Source organism: Tyto alba, unplaced genomic scaffold (assembly GCF_018691265.1).
Source record: "Tyto alba isolate M040663 unplaced genomic scaffold, T.alba_DEE_v4.0 Super-Scaffold_6, whole genome shotgun sequence".
Lineage (NCBI taxonomy): Eukaryota > Metazoa > Chordata > Aves > Strigiformes > Tytonidae > Tyto > Tyto alba.
Window position 1 is genome coordinate 39,420,681 of NW_024881327.1, and position 20,191 is coordinate 39,440,871.

At 41.3% G+C, this 20,191-nt stretch overlaps 1 protein-coding gene across 5 annotated transcripts in view; it reads right to left on the minus strand.

The window, feature by feature from the left end:
• The window catches only part of C1QTNF7 (C1q and TNF related 7), a 37,145-nt gene extending 18,125 nt beyond the window's left edge, over positions 1–19,020 (minus strand). For 4 of the 5 annotated variants that reach the window (XM_032984558.2, XM_032984555.2, XM_042808414.1 and 1 more), the window contains exon 1: positions 18,641–19,020. The gene's annotated coding sequence lies outside the window, so the exon portion shown is untranslated. Of the gene's footprint in view, positions 1–16,990; positions 17,041–18,640 lie in introns of those variants that run through there. The other variant, XM_032984557.2, reaches the window with a different exon arrangement.
• Positions 19,021–20,191: the final 1,171 nt, after the last annotated feature.

A 20,191-nucleotide genomic window follows, 5' to 3' on the forward strand; every position in this document is an offset into this window, starting at 1 on the left:
TCACTGCCTATTAGCAAATGTTGTGGGTTTGGCAAAAACAAGGATCTCTTTAAGCTAAGAGGTTGGTCTGTTTTGGATTTTCATCTGTAAGCTGTGGGGTTTCCTTTTTCTATCATTTTTTAAACCTTTCCTGTTCCTGCCCTGTTGGCGGATGCCACAGGGAGGGCTGGGGAGAGCCAGGCCGTTGCAAGTCTTTCTGTGCCCAAAAGCACAAAGAGCTGGAGGCGGACGGGCAGCTGAGACCTGCTGCCTGTAGTGAGCACATGGAAACGATGCTGCTGCTGTTTCCGAATGACAAATAGTTGGTCGCTCCTGGGTTTTGCACAGCTTCATTTTGATATCTCTGAGGGGAAAATGAATGTAGCCAGAGAATAAAGCAAGAGGTTATGCAAGTCTCTCTGCGACATCAGAAGGGGATTTTGTGCTCTTGCCTGGGGGAACACCTGCTTTCCAACAGCAGGCAGGGGACAGTCTTGTCTGAGGAGCAGCAGGACATGGCTGAGGCTCCTCAACATTCTCACCTGCAACAGCAGCTAAAACCCACCGTGGGGAGAGGCCAGATGGAGGCTTTGTTCAGTGTCCCTCTTGCCCATGAACTTGTACCACTTCCCAGAAAAAGCAGGCAGCTCAGGAACCCTGAGGTCTCCCTATCTGCCTATGTACATTCCTGTTTGCCATCCTGGTCTAGTCTGAATACCAGGGAAAAGCAAAGGGAACATGAAGTCCAATCTGACCATTTGATGAGCTACCAATACTAATGTCTCCATAAAAACAAGAGAAATTTTGTGAAGGACATCTGTTCCCTTCTGCTCATTGCTTGCCCCTTGCTGTGGCCTGTCTGTGTAAGATAATTCAGCTCCAGTGTATCAGGGGGTTTTAATGCTCATGGACTTCATTCTTCTGGACTACTTTTACTGCAGACTAAAGCTTGTAAAACTTTGACTTCTGTTTACAAATAGACAGCCTGAAAAACATTAGCAAACATGAACAGTACTCTCCCTGAAGATCCTATTTTAAACACAGATTTGTAAAGAGAATTTTATCTCTGCCATCTGTACATAGTTAAAATTCCAATTGTTTTTCTTAAAAAGGATTTTAACAATGGATAGTAAGCATGAGGTAGATTAAAAGTAATTTAAATTGTAGGGTTTTATTGAGAGTTTAGGAAAAAAATCTATTAGAGACGTGGGTTATCTGCAGCGTCCAAATGGTGCTGAAAAAATGATTGTGCTCTCAGTTGTCACACATGATCTTTTTTCTTTTAAGCCTCAAAATATATTTTTCTAACACTTACGCAAAAACTTGCATTGGTTTATTTTCAGATAATTTAGTGAAATAAATGCCAGATCCTCAATGGATGCCTTAATTGATCTAGAATCAACCAATTTATTTTTATTTGGCCTAAGATGGAAAGAGGAGTTATATAAGCTAAGGATATAGTCAGGCTATATAAATTAAGGATATAGTGAGGCTCTTGCTGCAGGGATGTGTGTACCAATTTAAAATCTAACTATCCCTCTGCAGTTTGTTACTGCTGTTCTGCTGGGGCTCCCTTTCTTTGTAGATTAGACACTTTCATAGGCTGTTTAATCCACCCGACACTGCATTAAATCATACGGGGAGCACTTGCATGCTTTGCTATCCAGTACCATTGTGTAGGGGAATGTAAGAGCCAGATGGGTAAGGGAAGGGTTCATTTGCAGTACATGGCTGACCAAGGCACAGTGCAGTGTAAACCATTCCTACACTCACTGGACCCACTGAAATCAGCTGTTTCAGCTGAGACACTGTGCTTTGCATGGCTGCATGCACATGTTCTTCCCGCTGCCCTTTCTGTGGCTGTGGTCACCTTGGGCAGGAGGTCTCAGCGGGTGACAGTGTCCTAAAGCACCTCATCAGGGTTCAACAGACGTATTTGTCAAAAGTTTAAGATGCTATCATGGCTGATACATCCTCCATTACTTCTGGCCACTTTGCAGCTGGGACAGGTGAGAACAATTTTTACCGACCATTGTTGTTTGCTAGGTGAATGGGAGCCAAAGCACTAAAAGTGTCCAGATGGGTGCTTGCGCTGGTCTAATTAAATCAGTTTTGAAACATATCTTTAGGCTGCGGACAGATGTTCATTTTGTAGAGAGCTGTGCCAGATGAAGATTACAAGCCACACCACTGGAGGTTATTGCCCTTGCAGCTCTGCTGGCACAGCTGTCCCAGATCTTCTTCAGTTTAAACAGGGTGCAGACATGCATCTCAGGTGGTGATGGCTGGAGAAGTCACCACCTACTTGCCCCTGATGGCCTCCTTGGCACAGCAGCAGCTCTGTTGAGTGCTCCAGTGTGCATTTCCTGGCCTCTTTCCACCAAAATGAGCCAGTTTGGCCTGTACAGTAGTAATAAGAGAGCTCTTGTTTGGTCTGGCTTGTTGTGTCTGACAAGGAGTGGGGAGCCCTAACTGGCCCGGGGACAATGGGAGCACAGGGGACAAGCTTGGGTTGGCACAGCTGGATCTGGGGTTGGACATCTGTTTGCAGCCCTCCTGTGCTGAGGTGGGAGCAGAAACCTGTCCTGCTGCCAAAGCCATCAGGGGTGACCTGTGGGCAAGGAGTTTTGGAGAGTGGCGGGGGACTCAACTGGTTTGAGCTGCTCACTTACCAAGGTCTTGGCATTGGCTTGGGCTAGGGGTACAGGAGTTGACAAACGATTGTCAAAGGTGGTCCAGTCCAAACAAGGAAGCTTTTCTCGTCAAGCTGTTGTATTTTTACCAAAAGTGTTAATGTGTGTACAGACAAAGTATGACACAATGTTGACCAAGTCGGGTAAGCTGCTAGCTTCACTTGGCCAAAACTATCTTAGCAGACAGTATTAAACTTTTCATGTAACACTAAGGTCAACTGTGACAAATTAACATACTTTTTGTGCCTTAAACCCCATCTGCATTAGGAACTATCATATTCATTCTCATGACAATTCTCAGTTAAAATGTATTAGCTTAAAAGCACCTTAACTGCCTTACAAAAACATCTGTGTGGCCATGATATTAGCCATTTAGCTGACCTATTTTCAAGCATGCTGTATTTATGGTTTCTTTTCATTGTTCAACAGTTGGTTATTATTAAAGAAGGGAGGTAGTGTTGCTTCCACTGAAAAGATGGAAAAATGTCACTATTGCTGATGGTGCTGTCTGGCTTTCCTTAACTCTCCAAGCCAGTTTTTAATTAAGCATACGTAATGCCTTTGCTAGAGGAATATTTATTTTGATTGCACTTTTAAAGATCATGGTTACATGCTGAAATCAGTCCGTATCTGTGTTTTTCAAGAAGTGAATCAAAAAGGTGGCTGGATAAAACCCCAGGTCCCAGCCCCATCCCTGAGGTCCTGCCTGGGTGTTGTTTGTCCCCCCCGCAGAGACAAGGTGGTCAGCCTGGCGGGGCAGCCAGCTCTGTTCTCCAAGGCAGCTGGTTGCATCCATCTCCTCAGGAAACTAATGACTAATCTTCTGTGTATATAAGCTACTATTATTTATCGGTTGTTTCATCAGTCCCTACAGTTTCCTTCACACGCTCCAAGCAGTGAAGAAACCATGTTCCCTATTCCACAGAAACACGGTATTTATGTAAGTTGAGAGCGCTCCCGAGAATATCCATTTACTTAAGTCTGTTTTCAGGCCACTTCTTACTGAAGCTTTCCAGAGTTTTAGCAGCACAGCTTGCAGCCATCCAAGCAGAAGACTGGCAACAGGAGCAGCAAAAGAAAGAGAGTCACAAGCAGCCCTAATCAGGGCAGGGACAGTCAGAGCAGGACCTAGATATGCTGTGGCACTTTTGCTGGGTGGCACACTGGGTTTGAGCTTGGCACTTGGTTTTCTATGACCACTAGATGGCATAAAAAATGCTGTTATAGGCATCAGCTTGTTTCTGAAAAATTACTAAGTGCTGGGGTCATGCTACAGTTAAAGGGGACTCTTACATTGCTTTTAATCAAAGACATATTTTAATATTTCTCTTAGATGCAAATTATCTGGAAATTAACCTGAGCAGCAAAATGCAGCTTCAAATAGCAAGCATTGCTGAAGTCAGTGCCATTCTCAGGTGGAGGATAACACAGCAGAAGATGAGGGGAAGGTAGATTGCTCTGCTAATTGCATTACAGGACCAGGTGCTAAGAAAAATCATCAGATCTCATCTTGGTCCTGATAATGACTCTCTTTCTAGCTTTGGGAATCACATAATCTGCTTCATTTCTCTATTTTCGTATGAAGGGCAATGATTTCCTGCCTTGCAGTGGGGCAGGAGGAGTTAATTAATACCCATAAAGCACAAATGTAAAAAAGAAAAATACTGATGACTCCTGAAAGCTGCTTGTAGGGAAGAGCTCTCCTGGTCTGTCCATCCTGCATCACCCAGCTATGGCTGTGCCACTGTGATGGTTATAATAAGATGATGGAATATGAATAAATTCAAAACGTATTGAAAGAAATGTTGCTGTATGTTACTGAAAGAAAGTAAAACCACTGGAGGAAATGGACTAACATTTTTTTGTTCCGTTTGCAGTATAATTAATTATGGAAATTTCATGGGGAGTGAAAACAGCCCAGCTGCTGCTCTCTGAAATCCTTCTGAGTTAAAGAAACAGCCTGATGGATGGTGGCTTGTGTGGCCTGACCCCCACCTGCAGTCCAGCTTCTCTCCAGATGAGGGCAACTTTCAGTCCAAATCTGAAGCTTTGGTGCAGTCTCTGGTTCGCTTGTTTATTTGTAATTAAAACTGCTAGTTACTCAGAGTGCTTTGCAGCTGCTGCGAAAGGTAATGTCTCTTTTACATCCCTAGGATCAAGATCTTTGGTGATTTTACCACTGAAATATGCAATCTGATTATAATGGCTTCTGATATTGGCAGAGCAGAAACTAAGACGTTTCTGTGTTAGGAGCTAAGTGAAAAGGATAGGGAATCTATTGTAAATTATTAGTGACTGTGAAAATTTCACCACAGCAATTGGTATGAATGCTATGGTCACGAGATGATATATTTCTTTTTACCCTTCCCTTTATTGAGTGCAATGGATATGAATACCATAAGGAGAGCCAGAGGATTTTATAGGGTATACTGGGAACTACTTTTCATCATTTGGAAAGAAAGGGTTTAAAGGTTCAGATAAGGACAGTACTGAAAAAAGAGAATTTGGCATGATGTCCCTGAGAAAACAATATTGCAACAATGAACAATGATATTCAAGCGTGCTTTATACACTGATTTCACTGCCAATGAAAAGAGACTGACTGTATGTCTTCCCATCATCACAGAGGGTATTTATGGCATAAACGTAATTTTTGGTTTATCTGAAACTTAGTTTTATCTGCTATCCTTTAGCAAACTGAAGAATCAGACTGTGAATGAGAGAGGCATGAGAACTGTCAGAGCAAAACACACCCAGCAAAACAAATGATTACTGATTGGCCATGAAGAAAACTGAGAAAAACAATTTTCATAACAAAAATAAGACACTGAAGTGCTGTAACTGCAGTGCCAAACTGATTTCCAAGAGTATCAGCTTTGTTTTTCCAGTGATAAATTTAGTTTTTCCGCTTATTCCCACTGCACGTTTTAGTGATGATATTGGAGACTTTTCAATTTCCATTTAAGATTTTAAACAGCAAATAAAGTGATCTTGGCATCCTGTGGGAGAGCTAATGCTGTAAATAGAAGATGTGTAGAAAATGGTTTATGCAAGGGTTGAGTTCAGGTTCAATTACTCTTTTCAAAGCCGTACCGCAGCCAGGTGACAGCCAGCACTGTGCAGCCTCAGGAGCATCCAAGAGTCCTTCGCATGGACCAGAAATTAAGTGAGATATTTTATTGGCTTGTTCCTGTGTTCTGCTATGGCTGTGGTGCCCCTGTGCCAGGGCCTCGCTGGCTGTGATGCATTACCCTCCGTAGAGGAGAGGCCATATGGCAGCACCCATCCCCTACAGCGATGCGCCTGCTGTGTACGTGCAGGACGAGCAGGTGCAGAATGTGATGTAAAACCTGAAAACGCAAGGAAGGCCAGCCCTGATGTCTTTATACACCAGGCGAGTGGTGAGGAGGCCCTTGGGTCTTCTGTAGGAGCCTGCTGTGATAGAGGAGATGGGGCAGGAGGAAGACAATGAGCAAGAATTTTGGTATTGCCCCAATGCTATTGCATGGTCCCTCCAGGAGCAGGCTGTGAGACAGGCTGATGCAGGTGTGCTGCTGTTTAGTTTTCCCAGTTTTCCCTAGTGCTGAGTATGCTGCTGTGGAAAAAAGTCTCTAGGGTTCCAGCTTTGGATGCTAGCATTATAATCATACTGCTCTGGGACCCATGGCTTGTCCTCCTTCATAACAAGGGCCTGCCCATATTCGCTGAGCTAGTACAGTGCTCTCCTCCTGGCCAGAGACTGTGACAGGCAGAGTTACCCATCATGGCAACCTGCAGAAAGTGGTTTATGATCCTGAAAACAAACACTTTATATAGGAACTACAGTAACATGCCCAGCAGCAGTACTAACTTTTAGCCCTTAGCATCATTTTATTACAAATAAATAGCCTTCTGATACTGTTTTTTTCTAAGTACTGAAATCTTGGTATGTTGTTACTCCTTTAAATGGAACAACATGAATCTCAAGCCATAATAAAGCAATAGAAAATTAGAGATTATTTTAGTCTCAGAAAACAAAAAAAAAAAAACCCAAACAACTCAAACTGAGATTGAAAGTTGGAGAATTAAATGAAAGGGAAGAAAACCACCATAAAATACAAGCATTTGACACAGAGCTAATAGACTGAAGAGATGCCCTTATTCTTATTGCTCAGGGAATTTACTTATTTTTGTGCATGTAGAACATGCACAATACCTTATTTAGTAATATTTGAAGAAGCTTTTTTAGCATCTGGCATCGAGTGTAATTGTAGCAATGCTCTGGCAGCATGCTACACTATAAAGCTAACACATTAGCATGCCACGGAGATGAAAATAAACAGAGAAAGCTCAAGAAATTTTCAGTGCAAGGTGCAGCTCCTGCCCTAATGTCATTCTTCTGCTTTCTACTCCTTCGACTGAAAGCACAGGCGTTTTTTCCCTCCTCGTTTTTTTTTTTTTTTTTTGGTGAAAGGGTTATCAACTTCAAGTATGTTGCACGTGTTGCAGCACATCACTATGAGGGAGTATTGATGTGAATCAAGTCAGGCATGTGCACTGGGTTTATAGGATTATGCAAACTATAAGCAGAGAAGCTGACCTGGACCAGGCATGCAGTATTTTCTGAAGCATCTTTAATGGCATGAGTAGAATTAGATAGAGCCTAATAATAGACCTAGAACATTTTTCTATTTGAGTTTGCTACAAATGTTGCTATGCAGCTGATCTTTAAATAAAACAGTTTTCATTAACAGTTCTTAAATGCCACTCTGAATGGTATTAACAAAGTCAATGCAGAGATCAAATAATTATTATCAACATTTATTTTAACAGGCTAAAATTTTGTGGTCATCCTTTTCATAAAGGAGATAAAATAAATTTTGGTTCATGACATAACTCTTGGATGTTATGCATTCTTTTTCTTTCAAAGCTCTACATAGTAGTGCATCCTGCAGTTAAAAAGACAAGACTAAGAAATCTAAGCTGACAACAAAATACTATGACATATAAAATGAGAAATGCCAAATGATTCACAAAGTTCACCAAAGACTTTGTAATTGCTGTTCATTTTTTATGGCCAAGGTGCTCAGCAGCTATGGCAACAATAGCAGAAGACCAAAAGACGGAAGATAGAAGTAGTGAAGAAAGAAAATGCATTTTTAAATAATCCTCAGTAAATACCATTACTATTGGACTCTTAATAAGCAATCGGATAGGTTTTAACACATTGTGTGTATTATTCATGTCCACTGGGATGTGATGTAAAATCAGTGGACTAAATTATGTTCTCATTGGCACTGGTGTAAATCCAGAGTAAAGCATTGGACTACACCATGGTTATTTCTAGTTTTCCAATGAGTAACCAAACAGAAATTGGTCCAATGTTCCTCAACTCTCTCTTCCACTCCCTCATGTAGGAACTACTCATAAATAAATCAATGAGAATATCTTGATGACTACATATTCTCCACTTGTTAATAGAAGGAAAAATAACACCACAGTTTTTTCCCATGTGCTTTCTTAGTAGACCATGTCTCAGTACAAGAATTGCAGAGTACTGGCAGCCTCAAGGATTCTGTATTCTAAGAAAAATCAGCCCAGTGGGTCTGAGGAGCAGAGGAAGCATAACTGTGAAATCAAGGAGCCACCTGCCACCCAAAGGAACACCTGCAGATGGGAAGAGTGACACAAGAGCATCTGATGGAGGTCAGCTGGAAAGTATGGATGGTGAAAGAGAAAGATGTAAAATGAGCAGCAACTCCCACCAGAGGCCTCCAAGCACCAGGAAAACTGAGGTAAACAAAGATTTCAGTGGCAGAAGTGGGAACTATTGTTGTTTGCAAATACGAAGGCCAAGTCCTATCCTGGCCAATACAGGATAAAAACCCAGAGTGGCTGCCTGCCTGGAAGAGCTGTTGTCCAACTTGCACCTTGCTGCGCTTTAGTCTGACACCACATACAGAGCGAACTGTCTGGGGGCAGCTAAACTCTCCTCCTACCTCGCCAACTTTACACACAGGAATTTGATGTACAGACTGTTCATTTATCTTATTTCTCAGCGAACACTCAGCCTCCGTGGGACAGACTCACCATTGCCCTGCCATGTAAGTGGGAATGCAGTGGTGTTTAGGAAGAGTATGGTGGGTAAGACAGACAGGAGGGAAAGCATTTTGTCATTTTGTCCTGTCTTAAAAAAATGCTGCTACAACATAGTCCAGAGGTGAATCAGGCCCTACAGAAATAGCTGCAGGCAGACATGGACCTTTGTAACTTCATTACCATGGACGTGCTCCACCTTCAGCAACAGTTCAGAAATGGCAAAGTGAGGGCGCTGTTAAAGCCTAGACCTGGTAGAAGGGCCTTGCATTCCTAAATGATTGAATCAGAAAGCAGATCATAAACCCCATAGGCAACACGCCTTGCACGAGGTTTATTTTTACTATGTGAATTCAAGTGCTGGAATGTCCTGTACTGATTCCAGAAGGGTTAACGCTTTCATGCCTCTCAGCCTGGCCCGGCGGGACACCCAGTGCTGTGGGTATGGGCTGTATCCTCATTTTCCTTATACCTCAGTGACTGAAGCAGGTGTTCCCTCCCTGCATTTCTCAGCTCACCATTCCTTTGTAGCCTTCTTGAATTATTGTTCCCACACATCTTATTTCTCTTCCCCCTTCTTTGTCCCCTCCTGTTCTGAGAAATAGTCACAAATGCCAGCCAACAGAAGTATTTATTCTTATTTCTCCAGCTGCAGCTTAGCTGGCATATCTCTGAGAGGCACACAGAAGAGATGCCTGGTATAGTTGGTAATATATGGTATGGTTGCTAATGACAGCCATTGTGCTGTCTATGAGCCCAGATCCCTAGTTTAAAAGTAATGCCAGCCTGAGGAAGAAGGTCCTTCACTACCAGTTCCAGAACGTGGCTAGAAACAACATGTAGAGGAAGATGCTCTGCCATTTCATAAGGGGAAGTGCCATTCCATTCTCCCCTCCAAACTGGTGACCACTGCAACAGGCGAAGGCAGGAGGCGATTGCAGCCAGGCTGGCAGAGGGGAAGGCGCTCAAATCCGTTGTGGCTGAGACCCACTGCCACCCAGCTCACAGCACTGACTGGGCTCCCCAGACTGCTGCTACTGGGCCCATGTGAGACCAGATGGAAAATTGCTTATTTTGAACCTTGGCAAATCAACATTCTTCTGTTCACAGTTTGTTTTTTCACTTGGGGAAATGTTGCCTTGCATTACCTTGATGAGACAGAGATGCTTTTTTAGTTGCTCAGAGCAGAGCTAAGCAGTTAACAGAGCACGAGAAGCCACTCATACTGACAAAAGACAGTACTGCAGGCAGCCGCTGGCTTATGTGCTTCCTGAAAGAATTCAGAGAAAGTGGGCAATGTTAGTAGAAACAAAATTTATTTGCTATAATATGTTTTTAGCTGATCTTTTAAAAAATGTGCTCTTTAATCAAGACTCTGAGCAACCATGGTCACCTCTTCTAATGCATCTTTTAAAACTTTTGAAAGATGGTAGGGTAGACCATGTTGTGTTTCATCATGGGTTTTCTTGTGTTCCTTTCTGATGGAAAAACTGAGAGGCAGATCCTGGAAAACACCTTAAGTGATATGATTTTTCCAAGGTCTGCTGTCACAGCTTTCATTTCTTTCCAGGCAACACCACTTTAGCAAATGAGCAGATTAAGACAAGTCCTTGTGACATGTAGATTTTCACTTTGTGTCTCCATCCCATAAGGGGTTCTTTTCTCCAAAATGTTCCAGTTCTCTTTCTAAAATAATTTTTGCATCTCCAGCCGAGGCAGGGACTTTGAACAACTTCTATCTGAAGATACAAGACGGTTAAGATGCAGAAGAAAATAAGTGTTTGTTCAGGAACCGAGACAAAGACCAAAACAGCTTGCTCATGGCCACAGAGCTTTCCAGCAATGAAAGGCTTGAACACAGGTGCCTACTCTGTAGCTTTACCATAAAACAATTCCCTTCTCCAGAGAAGCAATAAAGCACCACAGCTGTGAACTCATCATAACCTCAGTTTAACTTTTAAATGGATGACTTCTAAAGGAAAAAAAACCCAATGTACTTATCTTCTTCAACCCCTCACTGTCCATGGGTTCAGTTTCCCTCTCATATGTGACTGAGAATTAACATTTCCTTAGTTCTAATGAGAGCCCGTTACTTAGTGGCATTACTCCATCTCAGCCACCACCACAGATCTATACTGAGCACAGCAAATTTATTCATTAGATTTATCCTATGTTTATTAACAGCCCTGCTCAGAAGAAGAGTCAGTGACAAAAACCATCTGGAATAAACATAATGGAAAACAAGCAATGTAATATATTCCATCACTCCAGCCTAATTACACTGTTTGGTGCAAACACTATCAATCCAAGTGACAATTTACAAGCCAAACTCTTATTAAAGGGAAAAATGAGATGTGCGGGGAAACACAAATCAAAGTAACTAATCAACACAGACAACACATTCAGGGATTTAAGAGCCAAGGTATGATAGTCTTTTATCCCTTCTTGTTTTCAATTTGGGAGACCTGCTGTGATGTTGCAGTACATTATACATTATATTTACTTATGCAACATTAGAGAGAAGCATGTCTCTGGCTGTTGTCTTATTTTTCATCAACTACAGCCTGTGACTTCTAGGATTAAATACTTTTCTTATCGTATTATTTAAGCTGTGAGCAAGGTACACTGTCCCATGCACCAGCTTTCTTTTAGGGCAACTCTCCTCTTTTAGACTATAATAAAAGCTTGGAATTAAGGAGAAAGTCAGAAAAGTTTGGGGCTAGCTAAAACCAATGCCAACTTGATCTAATACAAGTTCTTATTGAGTGAATTGGTTCAGCAAGAGAAAAAGGAAAAAGAGCTCTCCCTCCCATGCAAGCATCTGAACAACACATGGCTGCTGTCCATGGACTGTTTCAGTTTGGAAGCTGGAGCTGACTCATTAGATGCATCTGGTGTCCCCAGGGAAGCAAGAGAAAACACTGGCAGCAATGAGAAAAAGATGGTAGAAGCAATCTGAAGCAGAAATTAGCTAACCATCCTGTCTGCATTAGACCATGAACTTAAAGACCAGCGTTAGGGACCTGCATGAAAGCTGAGCCCTAAAAGACAGAGCAAAGTGATACAGTACTACGATGTGTAACGCACTGTCAGTTTAGGGAAAATACCACCTCAGGCCAATAGTAGAAAACTTAAGACCTCATTACAACAAGGGTCAACAAGCTAGCATTACAGTGAAATCAATATGAACAAATACACACACAGCCCTGACCACAGAAGTGTGGTCAAAACTTCCATAAATGTTAACATAATACAATTTATATAATCCTACACAGAAAATTTCCCTGTTAGTGAGGAGGTGCTGGAGGAGTTTGTTTAACTCTTTCTGTGGAAAAGGAAAAAAAACACAAAACAGACTGAGAAAAGGCTATACTGAGGGGGGAAATCTGCCACAAGGAGGGAGATGACCAGTTGCTAGTCACCACCAGCCCATGTGCAGAAGTGCCTCTCTGGACCTTCGTGTTCCTTCTTTCCCTGCAAGGATCCAGGGTCCTTCCACACTTTGGAAATGGCCATGTAGCTCAGAGACCTTCTATCATGAGATTGTCTTGGAAACAACATTAATCTTATGAGGAGACATTTCATATTTCTCCCTGAACTGTTTTTTTTTCTGGAACAGGGCCTGGTGCTCTGTTTCAGGGTCCAGTAGCCCCTAAAACATAGCTTTTTCTCAACCATAACATAAGCTTATTCTCAACAAGAAGGCTGATGGTGAGCAAGCTTTTGTCATAGCTCATGTGTATGAAAAATGTCCAAAACTCTGTTTCTGCACCTGCTGTTTTCAGAAAGAAATAATAAGTGTGACATCCATTTCTCCTTAAAGAGGTGATGTAATAGATGTGGCCACAGCGGGATGTTTCTTCTTTTAAGAGGCAAGGTACAAAGTTAGAGAAGTACACCCCTGAGAATTTTGAAATTTCAGTGATTCATAAAAGCCAAAAATTTTATTGCCAGCTAACTGTGGATCCATCTCTCTAGAGCCTTATTGCATCATCTGTATTAGCATGCAAATCAAGATGACATAGCTGTTGCTGACTAATTTAAAGTGTGATATTCACAGCAGAGATGCACTACTGGGATGGTCTTTGGCAACACCTTCATCCAATCATCTCTGCGTGCTGTCTTCCTGAAGCTATCATTCTCTTCAACCAGGAAGATGAACATGAGGACAACTCCCTCACGTGCTGAGTCCATGCTTATTCTTAAAAACCAGTGTATTTAAGTCACTCGTCAACCCCCACAGGTATTATGTTCATTTGTATCTTTCTTCTTGGCCTTAACTACTTTGAATCAAGCAGGAACCTCTAAAAATTGTTTTGTTGGTTTTTTTTTTCTCTGATTCTCAACTGAGCTATAGTAATTTAAATAATGTTCAGAAGCAGATATAGATAAAAGAAGGATGACTCCTCATTTGTAGATTATAAAAATCTAGGAGTATGTGGTGTCTGTCAATAATTATAATGATAAAATACCTTAATTTTCAGTTATATGGATTCTTATCCTCTTTTTCTATGACAGTTGGTGCTCAATCTGACTAGGGAATCTGATTATTTTCCTTCCTGAACAACGAATGGCCATGAATACAGAGCATTTTTCTTAAGGAGCAGAACATGGCAGCCATGGTATGGCCAACCCAACATGGTCACATAGTGTCCACACCTTCAGCTTTCTAACTCTGAATTACTCTCCCTGCTTGGGATGCTCAGACACTTGTGTTGTTGCTCTCTTGAACCCTGAAGATTTTTTGTAATCCTCCAGGATTACCTAGTCTCATTTTTTCCCCCTGAGGGAGGAGATTCAGGGGACATGCTAATGACACTGTGCAGGTAGGTGGGAGGTTGTTCATGCCCTTAGGTAGTGGTCAGGTTGTGCTAGAAGTGCCCTTGCTATTGCAACCATGTGATGCTGAATTTGGTTCCCCATTGCCACAAAAAACCCAAAACAGCCCAAATGCTTTCTTTTGACTCCCTGCACTGTCACCTTTTCCCACATGTTCCATCAAAGCCTCTCAGTGCTGTCAAGGATCTGAACTATGGATAACTGCCAAAGTCAATTTGCAGTGAGCACTGACTTTATTCTCAGTGTTATCAGAAACATCTCAGGGACAAGGTAGCTGAGATACTGAGCTATCTCAGTGAACTATCTATCAACAGCTCCTCAAGGCAGAAACTACTTACTAGAACATCAGCTGATAAACCAAAAGGGAGCTGAAGTTCAGAGGAATAATTATGTTAATTACCACATAGTCTTCTTCACCATTATTTTAGAAAAAGCTGGATGCAGATGTTACATTAATGTAATGGTAGATTACAGGAAACATCTCAAAAGCCACAGAAGAAACCTTAAAAATATAACAGAAATAATTCCCTCTCAAATATGAACACAAGCAGACCTCAGCCCTCCCCTACATAGAACATATCAAGTATGTTAATTTCTTCACTGAACTTTGGAAATGGGCAGTCACTGAAAGATAGGTTGCATTAGCTAACATCTACTAATAACTAGAGATGACAACACCTGTTCCAGCAGGTTCATTTTCCTATAACAAAAAAGGCTGTGTTCCCATTGTTTTTCTCCATTTCAGCAGCTTGCTTAGAGCAGCTTCTAGACTAGCCTTCCATCTGCAAACTGGTATGCCGCTGCACCACTTGCCTGCCAAGAGCATTACAGGAACCACAGTAACGGTAACTGGGCTTGGCTCTCCATACTGACCACCTCTGGATTTTTATTATTTATGGTCCTTCACAGTCAGTTTTGCTGATTGTCTTGTACAACATTTAGTTTGAGAGCTTTCTGGCACGTTTAGAGGGTTTGTTTCTGCTTCTGTCCTTATGAGAAGACTATAGGCACACAGCAGCACACCAAGGATTAAAAGTTGTTTTCTTTCCCTCTTTACAAAAAAACTGTTTATTTATGGGTGGCCATGGATGGACACGTATTTCCAGAATTCAGGAAAACTGCCTTCATTTCTCAGACTTCTAATATGATCTTGATTCAACAGTCATTGAGTCTTGTCTCAGTCCTCAATTCTGTAAACTCAAGAGGTGGTATTCAGAGAAATAAATACATATGTGCTGAGGTGATGCACCAGACCAGTAATGGATAGTACAGCTCCACATAGACAGACACATATTTAGATACAAGAGAAGTCTGGCACATATCAGAATGTAATCTCTTCATATCATTGCAAGGATTTATTTTGGAGAGCCTCTCTCTGAGTTACATTGCTGTCGGGTAGCAGAGTACCACCTGCAGTTTTTGAAGTATTTGAACGTTTACAGCCTTTAAACAGTTAGAATTGTCAGAAAGAAAGAAAACCCATCAATCAGAAGTTTTCACAACTCCTTCTCATTTATACGTAGATTTCTAAACCCCACGTTGTCAAATAATAGACTGTTAAATAGAACTCTTCAACAATTTCCTTTTTCTTTTTTTCTTTTCTTTTAAACCCTACATGGAAACAGAAGAGATCTTCAGACTTTCAAAGTGGAACTGAAGGAACTGCTGTCTCTGGTCAAACTAATGGTTCTGTTAGTCCACTGTTGTCTTGGGTAATGACCAGTCCCAGAAGACATCTGGGTGAGGAAACCACCAGGAAATGCATAGCTAGTCAAGGCAGTAATTAAAGCAGCTGTTAGCCTTGGGCAACAGACTACAAGGGTCAGCAGCCTATGTGCTTTTTTTACATGTGGGCTACTTTGCTTGTACCTGAAGAGATGGGCATTGGCCACTGAGGTCCCAACAGTGGACATTTTGTCCCACCAGCTACGCTGAGGTGTGCTGACCCCATCAGGCCCTTTCTCCATCCAAGCCTTCTCTTCTCCAGCAAGGTTGAACACCAGCCACGGTGCTGTGGAATAAAGACAGGCTGATCTGAGGTGCCAGAAGAGGAAAACCCGTATTCTGGGACAGCCTGGCATTAGGTGCTACTATATCCTGAAGAAGTGAGAAAGGACAAGGTTCCTAGAGGGAGTGGAGAAAGAGGAAAAAACAGAGGGAAGGAGCATATCCTGCATCACCACTGAGCTCTTCTGGAACCCCTCCAGCACCATGAACCCTTCAACAGCCCTGTTCCTTGTCAAGATGGAGGTAAAAATTCTAAAGCTTGGTTGAAATCAGTCATTTCTCTTCTTTCAAGTCGGTGTGGTGCTTGGTGTAAGCACTGAGTCCATGCAATAACATATCTTGTGTCATTATAATCAACAAAGCCTTCAACAGTCTGTGCAATAATCCATTCTTAAGATCAACTAATTCAAATTTAAACAGTTCACATATGTCACAGGCTGTCTTAAGAGATTTCTTTGAAAAACAAACACTTCAGGTCTGAAAGTCAGGTAGAGAGGGAGAGAAAAACTATAGCTTTTAGAGCAGTAAATGAATATCCAATAGCAAAACATTTGGATGAAATCTGTTTATCTGGCTTCTTCTCCTTGAAAGAAAATGAGAGTTATCTTCTTATTTGAGATTTACTCTTTCTATTTTTGTTCCCCAATTTATCCCTGGTCTAAGTTCTTATGTTCTTAGATTCTTTGCTCATCAAATTTCATAGCCGTACCTCCTGAAAAAAGAAATTTTAGAATAAGAAAGATCAAAAGGCTTTTTCCCACTTACAACCATAAGCACTGTATTATTTCCTCTGGGAAGTTCTGCAAGAGGAAGATTTCATCCTGCTCACAGTATACATGAGAGTAAGAATGCAATTCACAACTGGACCAGCTCCTTTGACTATTTTTGTTGCTTATTTGTTTTGACTGAGCTCACATCAGATGAGTGCATTTTACATTTGGTTTGTAACTTGAAAACACAAGTTAAGTAATAGGGTGAAAATATCTCACAACAAATAATCCCGAAAAACATGTGGTTTATTAGTTTGCAAGCTAGGAAGTGACATCAAGCATTCAGACATGGATACTTTTCATTAAATGCATCAGTTCTGCATAGTGAGACAGAGTACATTCCTCCCCATAAAATATAGACAACAAAGTATTTAAAGATGTTCAAATTCAAAGCCATAACCATCTGCTTATCACAGACATCTGTTGCTTCAAAGCAAAGGACTATATGAAAGGTTCAGAAAGCTTCAGAGCTCAAAAGATGCATTTGCCAAGAGACTAATGGAACACATGAATATACATAAATTCCAAAAATGTAACAACTGCTGTTTTCTCCCTGAAGTGCAGTTACACCAGCTAGGTATGCGAGAGTTGAGTTGCAAAGAAAAAAAAAGTTACCCCAGCTCTTACCCATCTCTGTACTGAAAATTATTTTTTTTTCATTTTCCAAACACTCTTGAAAAGCAACATCTTCTTCCTCCATCAGCAGAGAAGTCTCACACTGATCCCCTACATCTCTGACTCACTCTTGCCAATACACTTCCAACACGTGATCATTATCACCCTGCAAACTTCTTTCTACAGAACTTTCCCCATTCTTGCTCAGGGATGTGACACCCCAGCTTCACTGGGAGCAGCATGATGCAGCTCCACAGCTCTGCGTGTCTATTAATTTCCTTGTTACTTTGGCACCTGGGTCTGATTGCCTGGCTGATGTCACGGATGGCCTTCACATGGACTTTGATGAACCATGGGCATTTCCCTTGATGGACAGTGCCCCTTTCCCCACGTGGGTCTTGCATTGTCATGGAAATGAAGGTCAACAGTAGGTCTGGGAGAGGTAGTAAACTCTTTGGGGCAGTGTCTGTGTTCCTCTGAGCCCCTGATGCAAGAGGTGATTGCAGTGGTGTATTTACAATATATAAAGTTGGTATTGCCCTGTGGGTATGCGCCAGATTTCCACTGTGATAGGCAGAGTTTGCATTTTTCAGACCTGTAGGTCTCGAGGGAAGGACCTGCTAAAAGTTGTTGGGAACTGGAAGGAAGCCTGAGCCAAATAGAAGGTGAAAATTTAGAGGGATTAGGTGCTTTTGGAAAGGCTGCAAGGAATTCAAACGAGCTAGAGACTCTCCGGACAGGAAGATACTGGGAACCCTGAGTGTGTGAAATTTCTGCCTTAGATTAATCCCACCTGTACCTTGTCAGTAGAGCTAATCAAGCCTCCTGGCACAACAGCCAGTTTCCAATCATTTATCACCCTATCTGCATGTGGGCAGCCATCAAGAAGGCAGGTAGGATCTCACAGACATGAGAAATTTGGGATTTTAATGCCTGTCTGCCAGGCCAATTGATGCCAATACATATATGAACTGCACAGAGAACAAGGAAATATTTCATGACTTTAAATTACATTGTGAAGCTCAGAGAAAATTGATCCATTCCCTGCAGTAAACACCAAATAACCATGCAGAAAGTGATTAACTTAAATATGAGCATGAATGTCAAGATAAATTTATAAAGCAATCAAAATATTTCTTCTATCATTTAATGTTCCTCTTAGTCACATAATCTGTGACCTCTTAAACCTCACTATAAAACATATAAAAATCCCACGAGACCACAACATGAGGGTTACACACCACTTTTTGGTTTACTGATGCCACTTTATAAACTGCTTTTCTGCTCTTTGGTTTCCTTTGCACAGGTTTTGCATTTTCCTGCCAGCTTGCCATTGTCCTTGAAATCAGAGTAACAAGAAATTGAAGAAATCAGAGTTCTCTGTGCTGATCCCAGAGAACAGAAATGGTCAGCGATCAGGAAAGCAAACAGAGCCTGCCCGAGCTGCGTACAGATTTTGCTCCTTACACTACTCACAAGCAAAACATTTCTAGGAAGGTAAGTTATTTATTGTGCCAACATACATGCGTTATTCAAAGCTACAGCAAGATAACACCATTACTAGCATTAGGAAATTCATCTCAAATTTAGATTATGTCAGGGTTTTTATGAGGCAAGAGAATATACGAAGTTTGCTTCAGCGAAATAAAGCCCTTTACTTACATGGCTTGCAAGAGCTTCCAGCGGCCGGAGTCTCTGAATTGCAGTGCATGCAGATACTGTGCTTTGCTGAAAGTGCCCTAACTTGGGCACTGGAAACAGTGCATAATTCACCGGTGCTTTAGACTGATAAATAATTTCCTTTAAAAATATTCTCACATGTTTTTTTATCAGTGGTGCACACCGACAGTAGACTGCAAAGCAGAAAGCCTGTCTGGCGATATGAGGAAAGAGTTCCCTCTCAGCTGAATCCAACAAAAAAAAGGAGTCCTTGACCTCGACAACTAGAATAAATCTGCTATATCTGTTGGCTCTTTTCTGAATGCATACTTGAGCAGTAACATAAGAGTGAGCGATCGGAGCGCAGAAACTGTGGCATGTCATGCTCTGTGCCGGTAGGGTATGTGAGCAATCCTTCCAGCGCAGGCACAGCAAAATGAAAACACAGTGTGTGTTTTCAGCTTTTATTTTGTTGACATATTTTAAAAATAAAGATGACAGGCTTCTCTATTTCAGTTCACAGCTCCCAAGTGGCAGCGCTCTCAGCTCTGTCCCCTCCGCCGAGGTTCCTTGTGTTCCAGATGAGGTTACTGCTGACTTTCTATTTCAAACCTCGATTTTCTGAGAATCTCTGTATCTCAGCCAGGAAATGTAACCCAGACTGAAGTTTAGCATTTTGGACATCATAAATGTAATGAATCGCCTGCAAGCAAAATGACTGTTCTTCAGATACTTTTTTTTCTCCTTCAAAAGATCTGTTTACTTCTTTTTTTTTTTTTTTTTTCTCTCTCTTTCCTTTGGTCTACTTAAACCTATCAAACTTCACAAAAACAAGCATAACGTTTGAAGCAAGCCCTCAGTAGAACAAATAGTGAGACAAATATGAAAAGCAAGATAATGATGTAGCTTAAAATAGTTAAATGTAAGGTTTCAGCAAAGAAGTAGTTCCCTGCTCCATTTAAAATTGTAAAATTGTATTTACAAGAATAAAGACATTACTTTAAACATAGTCATTCAATTCCCAGATAATGAGGACAGAGGTTTTATGGAGAGGATGAAAAAAGCCCCATATTTTAGACATAATAAAAGGAATAGCAAAGAGATAATAAAGAAAGAAAATCAAAGTCCTCATTCATTCCATTGTGTTCAGTTGCAAAAGAGGGAAAAAGGGAAACAAACTCCCAGTCTAAAACCAAACTTCAATATATTGTAAATGCAATATTCTTGGCTTTATGAAACATAAAGAAAAAGGAAGCCCTCAAAACTTTTAATATGCTTTTCTAGCTTAACCATATAATAGTTTTTAATAAAGAATGATCAAATGATCTCTTTTGTATAGTGTGTTATTCCCCTTGTGTGACAATGGGCTTGAAAAATCCCCTACACATTTTATATGTGTGTTATCAAAGTTTTTCTTGAACCTCAGACTTGGGTTCAGCTTTTGTTGTTGCTTCTTTTTTTTTTTTTTTTCAACTTTATTAAGACACTAAAACACATGTACAACTTCAAAGTTGTTTTCTGGTAATTCAGTTGTCTCTCCCAGTTGTAGCTGAC